Here is a 13,156-nt window from a genome sequence, read left to right as displayed (position 1 = left end):
CAGCCTGCCAGACTAGGGAGAAATATGAAGAGCTACCAGGTGCCACTTAAAACACAGTGGGAAAACAGAAGCACTGGAGAGAGCTGGTCTCGCTCCACTGACTCTATGTTGCATGTGGATGTCCAGCAGGCCTCTGGAAATCAAACCCTGGATGTTCTTTGCATGGGTTTGTCTACCTCTCTCAACTGCCCATACTTCTTTAGCAGCTCAACTGCTCAAAAAACTCTCTCTCTCACTTCTGACTACTGTTATATTTCTTTAAAGGGAAGAAAGATTGTCTCAGTAAGAGGAAAATTATTCTCTTGGGTATCAGAGAATGCAGCCTAGTGCAGGAGCGTGGCACACACAGGAGATGTCTGCACTGAAAAAGCAGTTAGATCCACAGTGTTTCAGGATTTAATTTCAAGTTCAGTGTTCTTACCACAACACATGCATGATTTTTGTAGAAAGCAGATAACACTCATAAAAATATCTGCTTTGTCAAAACTTGATTTTCTGCAAAGATTTTCCCAACTGCAATTTTTCAATGAGTTCCAGGCACAATCCTTTGCAAATGACATCAAAACTGTTGATTTTATTTAAAACAAATAAAGACAAAACTAAAAAAAACCTTTTCACTTACTGAATCATAAAACGCTTCTGAGTGTTTAGATTCAGTATGTTACAGTTAAGAACTAAAGATTATCTGAAAATCAGCTCAAAAATCTGACTGATCCAGAAAATTACTATGATTTGGTTAAGTGATCAGGCTGATAATTCCTTTAGGTCTGAAAATTGCCTAGTTATTAGAAGAGGAGTCTAACTAACAGAAACCTGGACTGTCTGTAACCATAGCTTTGAGATCACAAGATCAGGGAGTGAGTTGTTCCTCACTTACATGTATGTGCGCAAAACAGAGATAACACCCTCTCAGTGCCACAGAGAGTCACAAAATGAACAACTCTGGTTGAAATGTTTAGGTAGAAGACTTCAAACACAAGAGCTGTGCTTTTATTAGCAAGGAAAGCTATGTGTTCATACAACTCAGCTTTGTCTGCACCAGGATCTCTGCCACTGGTGGTTTTTAAACTAAGAGTGGATTTTGTGGTCTTTGAAAGATCTCCAGTTTGAACATGTATTATGTCAGAGAAGGTCTGTGGTTTGTCTTGTAGGGATGTCAGAATAGATTATTACTCTGGTTCCTTTTCATACCAGGTTTCACAGTTGTGTATGATATACTAAAGTATGTTTTAGCTGCAATAAGGTCTTTCTATGAATGGTTGAAAAAATGTTTTTTCTGAAGTCAAAGCATGGCTTCAGTTAGGTTCAATAAATTCATCACAACACTACCAATGTTTCCAAAGGACAAATTGCCACAGATCTGGAACTGATATCCTTCTGCCTAACAGTGTATTACTTACAAAACTGTAAGAAGAGAGAAGAAAAGAAGGAATTCATGGGAATAAATATACCCAACCCCCAGTGCAGGTTTTTGATAACACTCATAAAAATATATCTCAGGCTTGTAAAAGTAGTAGAAACTGAAAGAAGCTCATGGCACCTGACATGGAAAAGACATTTAAAGAGAAACAGGATGAAAGAAGGAACACAATGAGAGGGAAGGAGATCAAAGTTCCCCATGTTCAGACTAAAACCAGGACTCTGTTTGCATAGGACAGAAAGACCCTGAACTGCTGGTCACAGTTAAGACACGCCTTGCAAGCCACCACTGTTGTTATGTTCCTCTCTGGAGGAAATCAAAGGAAGTTCTACAGTCTTTCCCCTCTGGTTCTCCCTATGCAACAGCCCATCTCCCACAACTCAGACATTGGGTTCGTTTTTAACACATCTCAGACATTTGGTGGGTGACCTTATAGATAAAGAGGTCAGTGAATTTCAACATTTTTATAAATCTATTTAGTATCTAATAATTTTCATAGCCTTCAGTGCCACTTATGCATCTGGTTGTAACTTTGATGAATGTCCAGCAATTATCCATATGTGAAGATAAAAATAGAATTTAAATTGAAGATTTGTAACTCGAACTTGACATTCTTGATATTTAGTGACTAAGAAAAGGAAATGCCCATATCCTCTTTCCAGTTCATGACATAATCTCCTTCTGCACAGGCTTACTTTGGAGCAACATATCAAAATAAATTCAGTAATAGCAATAACACTTTGCACTGTTACAGCACTTGCCACAAGTGAGTTAAATAACCACTCCTCTGCAAATACTTTCACCACCACCCTGGATTTAGGATATTACAGGCTGGTGAGAGATATTAAGTAACACATCTCAAACTGTTCTTGACATTTGTTGCTGAAGCAGGAATAGACAGCAAGTCTCCTGAGTATTTACCCATTAATTTCACCACAAAATGATCATCTCTGTCTATGATATGAGTTCTTCAGTCAAAAGCATTTGATTGAAGAAAGGACCAACTTCCTTTTTCTTTTTCTTTTTTGTTTTTTTTAATTGGAGTTTAAACTAATGATCTTAAACAGACTTGACAGCTCAAGACAAAGGTTGGCAGCTCATATCTGGGAATACTCTGAGAGTATTAACTTGCCCCAGTGCCCCTGACACTAGGACCACTCGTTCAGGGCAGCTGAAAAAAAAGTGCCCATTGAGGAGCACAAGAATACCCAATTGTGATCTCAATCCTCATCTAAGAAGAATCCTCCTAATATGCACATTCACGGTATCTCCAGCTGAAACGTGAAAGTATAAACCCTTTCCAGGTAAATCCTTGTTAGAACTAAGTACTGCAAAGCTCTTAATTGATAGTTTTATTCTATAATGTTGGTAACATTTTGGGCCACTTGGTACATAGCAAGGTTAGACCATGGACCACATTCTCACCGTTAAATCTGTAGCACTTTGCTACTGTCCTCAACAGCAGCAGGACTGTTCACTTAAGTTTCAGTGCTGAGAGATAATGAGGGCCTTTCTTCTCCATTGAAAATGGGGATTAAGCACATATTTAGAGAAACATGGTTTTCACGTGCTGTGCTGGATCTGTGCCAAGATACTCTGCACGCTGCAGACTGATGCCATTTTCTCAACCCCACAAAACCCAGTAATATGATCGGAAACAGATTTTGCGCTATGATTTTCATCTAAGGGAAGTCAGTGCCTATTGCCTAAGACGTAGTAGAGCTAATATAGCTGCCAAGATGATCCAACTGCTGTCAGAATTGCCCATCTTCCAGGAGACATCTTGAAGTAGATGTTTTACCCAGTACAATTTCTCCAAGCTTTTCAAAATGACATAAACATTTTATAACAAGCTATTATACAGAAAGTCACTTTTTTTTTCCCCTTACAAAGGCATGCATTAGAGGTTGGAGGTCACGGACTTACCTGGAAGATTTATGGAAACTGAAGGAAATAAAATTAATCTCCCAAGAATAAGCCTGTACAGTCCAACTTGCAATGAGAAAAAGCAGTTTACATAGTTCTGTCACTAGATTTTGGGTATCCCAGGAAGGGAAACTACAGTAACATTTCCATAAACAATTAGAAATTGCATTTTTGACTACTTCAAACTATCCTCTTGGAACTTGGCCATTGATCAAACAAATTAGTATTCTTTTTCCCAGAACAAAGACTGATTAGAATTTTTAGATATTCCAGTTGTACCTGCTTACCAAAGATTGTCCATTTCTGGTTTGTTTGCTGGGTTTTTTTTGTAGCAGGAAAATATATCCTTTCCCTCCTCTCTTTACCTCCAAAATTGTTTTACCTTTATCTTATTGGTGAAAGGGGAGGAGGACACTTCCATTCTACATTTTATGAGACTTCCATGCTAAATAGTGGTTAGATCTGATTTCTAATTTATTAGTAGACAATAAGGAGCTGCTGTACCATTCTCCTTCTTAATCTCCACTTTTAATTTTCTTACTCACTGAAACGAGTTCAGCAGCCATCTGTAATTCCACTTCTGGCAAGTTGAATGTCAGATTTCCTGGGGCTTTTCCAATGTTAGACAGCCCAAGGGAAACGATCATTAGCTTATTCAAATGTCAAGGGATGTGACATTTTCTACCATTGATACATCACCTTTCAATATGTGAAACTTTGAAAATCCTCATGTCTCCAAAGTAGAGAGATCATAAAAAAGTAGCTTCTAATATTTTTTCCTTCCCAGGGGAAATGCATGCTTATGCACAAATTCAAGGAAGAACTGAGAAGACAAAACTGTCTTCAGCTCTGTCCATGCTAGGAAAAAAGCATATGCTTTGAAATATGATAGCAACTGCATTGTAAAGGTATCATGAAGGCAGAATAAAGGAGAGACACATCTGTACTTTGTTGGTCAAAATGAATGCAATGTTATTTGGCCTTATGCATCTCTGCTTTGGAATAATCCAAAACATCTTAAGAAACTGACCTACCTCAATGCTGATGGCAGCAGAAGCTGTTTCTAACTCAGGCTCACAAATTGCTGGGCTTTCAATCCAGTCACTGATGTGGGTCTCTCTACAGCTGCATATTAGAAAATGGGATTACTATGGGTCACACTGAGGGTTCTGGACAGACAAGGATTTTTCACTGCTTATAGCATGCTGGGCTGCTTTCTGGACACATGCATAAAAAAGAAATAACAGAAAATAAATAAGGTTGCATGTTTAGTGCTCCAGGGCCACCAAATCTTGCTGTTTTATTGAAGCTTGAGAAATTTACTGATTTACTTAAAAATTGCAGCTCCTTGGGTCTGGTGTCTATACATCAGTTTTGGGGGTTTTTTTTCAAGAATGTTTCTATTTTTATATCTGAAGACCAAAGTTTGAAGCTTGAAAAATATGAAGAAAAATAAAAAAGGAAGCCAAGAATACAGTGGGAGGAGGGAGGAAGAATTGGGTTTTCAATGATCAGACAGTCTCCTGCATTTTTCTCATGCATTTGGAAGGTGTTTGTGAATCCTAAATTCTGAATGTGCAGAACATGCAGTGCTGAAGTGGGAGAATAGTATTAAACAGCCAAAGATACATGTACTCCAAAGAGATCAGATGTGTTTGGGAAGGAACAAGCCAAAGAATCCTCCCATTTTCATGCCTCTCCCTTACCATTAGACTAGTCTTCTGTGTGGATACTGGTATACTTAAAATGGGCAGGGACATGTAAATTTTCAAGGACTGATCCTCAAATCAAAGGAGTGGCCACTCTGGAACAGTGATTGTAGCTACAACCTTACTTGTCTTGGTCATAGCATATGCTGCAAGAAGGAGTCTGTTTCATTCTTTCTACTGACTCTACAGGTAAGTATATGAAGTAGTATAGAAAGGAGTATAAAGACAAAGCAACATTTTGTAGGCGCACAGACGGTAAGAATTTTTTGATGGCATGTTGTCTCTCACAAACAAGTTGCTGCTGACTTGTTCTACTGTTTCCTATTCTCATATGCCGCATATACAGGGAGTCTTGTTTGCAAATTTCCACTTTCACTGCTCAGACAAAAACACTGGAAAACATACCACTGGGTTATGAACCAGTCAGTTTGAAGAAAATGTGCTGGCTGGCTCTTTCTGTCTCAGTGTCTGTGATAGGCATACTACACGTTTCCAGCCAAAAAAAAGGGGGGAAAAAAAAGAGTAAATACTGCAGCCCATTAAAACAAAGTGAATGCTTTTTCCATTATATAATTAGCCTCTGGAAATGTGTCAAATTAGGGTTTTCTGTTTTGTTTACTATTTCATTTGTGTACCTGAAATATATGGCCAATAATATAAGGGATAAGTAGTTAAAAGGTAATCTTAGGGCATAGATCACTTAAAAGTTTTAGGTAACTGGAAAATATACTTTTGAAAAATACACTTTGTATACAGCAAAAAAGCTTATTTGACAGAGATTTCTGTACAGAAAGCATACTGTTTGAACCCATGGTGAGCTAATATAGCTGCAACCATCAGGTCAGCTGAGATTTCAGCCTTCAGAGAGCACGTAGAAAGACTTCTGAGAAAAGCAAGTCAGAAAATGTGTCATTTCCTGACATCGCTTTGCCAAAGTTACTGGAGGTACAATGACCATGCAGGCACGGCTGCCAACTCCCTCTGAAGTACCAGTGTCTTGTCTTCAGCAGGGTCACTCAGGGTTCACATACTGATAGCAACCTTCCAAGGTTTTATCTTGCATACCCTAAAATCCACAGTGGTCACCTAGGTTAGATTGCAGTGATATTGGGTATTGGACATGCAGGTGTTTGGTGTTGTACCTCAGGAGTGATCTTAGTGCTGTTAACGTGACTATGTCAACAGGACCACAGTGCCATCAAATGCCAAGAAGGCCACAGAAAGTTAAAAACTGGGTACCAACTGACCAACAACATGTTAATTCTAGAGGAACCAGAGTTTTCTTCCCATTGAATTCACAAATACCTAAGGAGGCTTCTGTGATCTTTTGTTATCTATGAATGACAAGTGCATATATATATATATATATATATTTATGAACACACACATATATATATATTTATAAACTTTCTGGGCCAATAGAGTTTCAAAACCCTTGCAGGTGGTCATATGCCACTATATTCAACTTTTGGCTGAAGGAGTTGTGTTAAATCCTGCTCAGAATGGTTGCCCAAGATGTCAGTGGGACATTTCCCTTGGGTTGCCGCACTACAGTTTTGGAATTACTAAACCAACACGAAATCTGAAATGTCACTGCTGAGAATGGATTCTGATGCCAAGACTGACAGTCAAAGCAGCAACGTGAAGGTAACTTCTCCATGCCCCTCTATCTGTAATTCATGAGTGTGGCTTCAAAACTGCTAACCATTACCACACCTTCTCCTGCTCTGATACTAGAAAAATATGGTTAGATGTACCCTCACACTAATGATGAGCTCTTCACCATAAAGATATATGGTGAATTAAGGGATTAGCTGAATGTCTAGCCTTTCTGGTGAAAAGGATGACAAATGCATAATTTCAGAATTAAAGATCCATGGGCGGAACAGCAGAAAAAGAAAAGCCAGAACCACTGCTCAGAGCAAGACACTGAAGAATGGACAGTCCTGCGTTACAGGTGCATCCCTGATACAGCCTCCATGTGCCACCATGCAGCTCTGTCCCCTTCTCACAGTTCAGTTTTCCACTCTCCCATCGTTACAGGCCATTACTTCTTAATCCCTTCATTTTAGCAAGCAGGAGCAATTTTACAGAGGACAGAGACTGGCTACTTGAGATGAAACAGATATGTGGCTGTGCTGCCTCCTGTATTGGAGGGATGGAGGGCTTAAAGCCCCTCTGCCTGTGGGTACGGTGCTGTGAAACCTCATGTCATACAAGGGATCAGACAGCAGCAGCTGAGGAGGTCATACAATCTTGGAGCCCAGGAATATTCAGCTGCAAGCTGATGGAGGGTTACGCATTGAGAAGGTATCTTTATATATTGAGAGAGTACAAGGAGATATTAAAGGACAGGAATAAACAAGACTTTAAAGCCAGAAATGTGTAAAATATTTTATAATTAAAAAAAGGCCACACCAATTACAGCCATCTAGTGGGCATATGTATTAAGCAATGCACTGTCAATGAGGCGGTGTCCCTTGTATTATTGGAAAAATGCCTCTTTCAAGCTCTGATCTATGTTCCTGATTAAACCAACCATCACAGGAACCCAGTAATACAATGCTCTGTAGAACAAGGGCTGAGCTGCAAAAGTGGTATTCTTTGCCAACCCCACTGAAGTCTGAAGGTGTTTGCATCAAGGGCTTTGGCATGTCGCTGCTAACAGTGTAAACATGGCCTGTAATTGCAATAATCCTCCTGCATTTTAAGTTCAGGAATAAGGAAAAAAAAACCCCTCATGAACACTTTGCCTTGAATTTCATCAGCAGGGGATGCATGTATTATTCAATCATACACCTACCACTACTGTGAAGTTGCTCTTAATTATACTACAAGTGGAACCTCTCAGGTAATCAGAATTCAGGGCTAATGCATAGCTATTCCCCCATCAACTTATAATAGACACAATTAAATCCAATTTACCATTTCAAGTTTTAGTGATTATTAAATGCAAACAAGTATTCATTTTTTTGCTTGGGAGTGGACATTTTTTAAGTACATCTCTTTTTATGGTTTAGAAATGTATAAAGTAACAATTGCTAAAAAAGCAGTAAGAATATTAAGATTAAGGAAATGTGACAGAGCATGAACTTCAGTGTGCTTGGACTGAACCCTGTGGGAATTCACTTTATCCATTCTCTCTCTAACCGTCTGGGCAGTCCCTTTCAGTTACTTTGTACCTCTATTGCTCTTCTGCTGTTTTTGCCTTGGGAACTATTTACAGCACAAAGCTGATAATAAACTGACAGGAATGACCCAGTAACAGATCCTCTGTTACCAACCAACATCCTGGCATCTCTTTTGTTTCTTGAATTCCGACTAAACATGAAAGATCAAGTGATATGCTTATGAAATTCCTTAAAGGGAGGAACCATATGTCACTCTCAACAGCAAATCAAAGCTTGTAGCTTATGGCAATATGGCTCCCAGGGAAAATAAAAAAAAAAGGTGCAAAACAGAGGTGTGTAGAGAATCAGAAGAAAAATCTTTCCGTGACTGAGAAGGCATTACATCTCTGGAAGCAAGGAGTGCTCAGAAAAAGGTATCTGTTTATCTCTTTTCCCTCCTAAGTTTAAAATATATCTGACCTATATAATCTTAATGTTAAGTTTCAGATTTATTGGTATTTAGTTATATATTATACTACATACCAACACAACACATTAATTCAAGGGCTTTGCACATCTTTAAAAACATGGCTTAAATCTCCAAAATTCTGTGTTTCATGCTCACTGTATATTTATAGATGGTACATCTATCTGTACATTTATTTCCTTTACATAGTGCCTTAATGTAAAAGCTACCTTTAAAAAAACAAAGGGAAAGAAATTAACCCCTTCCCTATCACTCCAAACCCAATTTTTCTCCCAGGCAAGCAGAAGGAATAGGTGGGGAGAAAGTGGAGACAGAATTCACAGTTGTTTTGAGGAATCTCAGCTCTCTGTATTTTTAGTCATATCTGGCTGTCACAACTGTGAAGAAAACCCAAGCTGAGCTTCACTAGAGCAGCGGTGTGGGCTTGGAACAGCAGAGCAGCCTGAAACAATTGCTCCAAGAAATATAAACTGCTGCACTCCTTTCAGCAAAGATGCTAACTCAGATGCTCATATGCTAACAGTGTTAACTGTTTCATGGCCTAACAGAGTACAGCAGAAAACATAGAAAGCTCTGTACAGCTTGTGCACAGTGCTTTTGTGATGTCTTTCAGCACACCCAGGAGATCTTCCAAAGGAGCAGCCGGTTTGGATTTCCAGTACATATGCTGTTGATGAACCAGGCCCATCTACCCACCTCCATGTTTTGCCATGGGACATTGCTGAGTCAGGCTGAAATGCCCTTTTCAGATGCAGATGTAGCTCAGATACATCAATACAGTATTTCACCCAGAAGATCTGCTCCACACTAAACAGCGCTAAGCAACTGGGCCCAAGGCTGCAGTCAGTGACTATACTGATTCCAGCATCCAAAGCAAGGACAGGGCCAGTTCACTGTGCAGTTGTGTGATCAGTGACATCCACCATGCCCCTGGTAGGTGGCCCTGATGTATCTTCTGGGTCTAGATGAAGCCAATCTTCTTCCTCCTACATGGGGAGAGGGTCCAGCAGGCGGCACAAAGGTGTAGTAACTTAAAGAGGTTAGAAAAAGAGAAAGTATTCTCCAGTCATTATATTACTTCATTTTGGTTTTTAATTAAGACACAATAATTTGTTCCTTTATTTGTGAGGCTTGCCATTAAACATCCCCAGCCCTTACCACTGTCAGAGTATAAGCCTTACTAACACAACAAAAGAACAGTCAAATGGGGCTCCTCCACTTCCTGGAAGTAAAGCAGCAATTGGAATGGCATCCTGCTCCTTTGCATTGCCAGTTATTATGGTGTGATGTTACACTGGCAGAAGCTTACAGGAGAGTTAACTTATAACACTCAGAGAAGCTAAAAGGATTAATATCTGTGATGGGTTGCCTAGAGGCAGGATGAAACTGAACTGGTGGGAACAAAGTCTATATACAGGCTACAAGGATACTGTGCTTTTAATTTAAAAGAAAGAAAAACAAACAAACAAACAAAACCACAAACACACAAAACACAAACAAACAAAACCAAACCAAAGCAAAAAACCAAAATGCAAAACTTGGAAAATACACTTTTTTTATCACTCTGACTTTTCTCGAAGCTCAGTTTGATACTCATTAAATTTATCTTTAAAGTTACTCATGATCAGCTACAGATGATCTACTCTGGCTTTGAATCAAGTTTGCTTGCCCCATAGTTTTTGAAATATTTCCTTCTTCTTTAAAATGAAGGCATTAAGCATTTTTTTTTTAATTCAATTTTCTGCAGCCTAGTTAGAAGCATAGTCAAAAAATGTATGTGCTTTAGAGGAGATCCCAACCAAGCACCATAAAAAGGGGATGTGGCCTGTCTTTATAGAGCATTGTCTTGATAAGTGTACACATAATCCACTCTAACCCTGTGCTGTGGGCCATGTTTTTTCCTCTGGAGCAGTGCTTGATAAAAACATCTAACAGTCTTCGTACATGTAAGCACCGGAGAAGAAAGGAAATCTTTGGGGGTTTGCGTTTTTTTCTTTCTATGCATTGACTTAGCCAGGCAGCATCTACCATTCTGGACTGTAGTTTGGTGCTCAGCCATCAAAATTATGCTGTGGATTACAAAGGTCACACAAAATTATCTGAGGGACAGAGAAAATGTCTAGTTGTAAAAGAATGACAGAGTTCAATCCACTCATCAAAAAGAGTAATTATGAAAATACTTAAAAGCTGCATTGCTCCATAAGGGTACCCAACGTGAAACCTCTTCATCCTAGCAAAAATAAGCAAACTATGAACCCATAGAAGTTAAGGAATAAAAATACAAGGCACATATTTTTAAAACACTGAAAGCTCTTAATATCCTGAACAAACTACCAAAGAAAGTGGTAAACTCCCCATCATCTGGTGCCTTTGGAGCAGGACTCCATGCCTTTCCAGAATCTGTGCCTCAGACAAACACAAGGTTTGAGCTTCATGTAGGGTAACTGAGTGAAATTAAATACCCTGTTATATGCAGGAAGTTCAGTGATTTAATGGTCTCATTTTGCCTTCAGCTTCCTGTACTCAGCTGCTCGTAACTAAGGGCTAATCTCATGTTGAAAAGTATCCTGCTCTTTTTTACCTTTGTGTATGTGTATGTGGGTATAATGTCTACAGGAATTCATCCTCCATGTTGTATTGTGTCAATCAAGTCATGGAGTCTTTTCAATGTTAAAGAGAGCAACACAAAAGGTTTTTTTTTTTTATTTTGTTTTACTTATTGCACAGGCCTTGGGATCATCCTGGAGCACATGTTCAGCAAGGCACAAGATTAATAAACATGCCATATCTGCTGCAGAAGCACAAGGTATCCTCACTATAGGGACTCCCCCATGTGTTAGGTGCTCCAATTTTCAAGCTCCTTTGCTGCAATGAGCCCAAGGCTGAGGGATGAGTTTGGGGACTTCCTTGACTTTAGACACTGATGTTGCATCTCAGTGAAGTTCCTCCAAAGCAAGGCATGACAGAGCTCTAGACGGCAAATTTGGCTTTAGGGTACATAGGATTAGCACAGTTGCAGCCACATGGCAAACACAAAGACATTCTTCCTGGTCAAATCTTTTTCAAAAAGCTGAAATGGTAAAATCAGCCAGTTGAGCTTTGTTTCCATGTAGGTATCTTTCATCCACACAATTCTACCTTGGACCGTTTTCTGCTGCTTTCAGTCTTTCTCAGCCTATTCTGACCCACCGTCTTATATTTATCAGGTCTTCTTGTTGTTCTCTGGTCCTGCTACCCAGACATCATTATTTTCACAGCCGTGTTCAAGTCCATATCTTTTCCCAATCTTTTGCATTGGTCTTTCTTTGCCTGCTGTCAGAACTGCCTCGATCCAAGCTGCTTAACTGGTCAATGGACGTTTCCATTGCATGTTGCTGAATCAATTTACCTTTTGTCCGTGTAGTACCAACAGCCTGACCAAACTACCCAGTAGCTCTTACAGAGAGACAGATGGACAGACAGACAGACAGACAGAAGTTAGGGCCACACTTGGCCCATAGCAATGAACCTCACAATCTAAACTAAAGCAGACACAAAGGCAGAGCAGGCATCACGTATCTGCAGTCTGGACTTCAGGAATATTTTTAGGGCATCTATCACCGAAGTTGGAGCCAATTTTTTTGTCTCATTGGAAGGATATTGCTGTCACAGCAGAACCCCAAACGTGACAGAAAGTGCTTTTAAGAGAGAGAAGCTAACTTAGAAAAATTGCTCAAAATGCTTTATTTGTCATCTATATTATTAATACAGTACGTGTCTTTTCAAAGAAAAGCCGAGGTTAAATCAGAAAATTACTTTAAGGGGATAATAGAAATTGTAGGAAATAGGGCTGGAAAAGGATCTCAAGTGCCATTCAAAACCACTTTCACAACTTGTGACAAACAGTAGAACAGTGGCCATTTTCAAGACTTGTTCAAGAATAAGGCATAATTCCTCATAGTTCTCTGCAGGACTTGAATCCACCTTACTTTTTATGTATGGGGCTGTACAAGACATGTCAGACTGATCTTGAGTATTTCTCACTCCACCACCACAATAAACCAACTTTGCAGAAAAATTTTAAGGAGAATGTGAGACATTTTTTAAAGTTTATGTACCTACATTTGGAGTTTATGTACTTACATGCACTTCAAATTAGGTCTGTATCTACATGCATTGTTTAATCTAGTCCATCTTTTTCTCAATTGACTTTCAAAAGAGCAACTAGAAAAGGCTTAAAAAAATTTATTTTTTTTATAAAATTTATTTTTATAATGTGAGGATATGGTTTCACAATATGTTGCACAAGCAAAGAAACCTGGTTTCCTGAAGCAATAGACAGGATGATCCCACAGCAGCTCTATCAGCAGGAGGAAAGAAAGCACGCCACAGCCTGGGGCAGCAAAAAATACCCTGTATAAGGGAAGAGAAATATTTGAGGCCAAATTCATTGTAATGTGAAACTCTAGTGGGGTTTACAGAGTATGGCAAAAATTTAGGCAACTGTGCAATATAACCAAGAAGT

The sequence above is a fragment of the Pipra filicauda genome, unplaced genomic scaffold, assembly GCF_003945595.2.
Source record: "Pipra filicauda isolate LSUMZ 115617 unplaced genomic scaffold, ASM394559v2 scaffold184_size3518187_pilon, whole genome shotgun sequence".
Taxonomy (NCBI): domain Eukaryota; kingdom Metazoa; phylum Chordata; class Aves; order Passeriformes; family Pipridae; genus Pipra; species Pipra filicauda.
The sequence above is the reverse complement of the archived record's forward strand: the minus strand, read 5'-3'. Positions refer to the sequence as shown.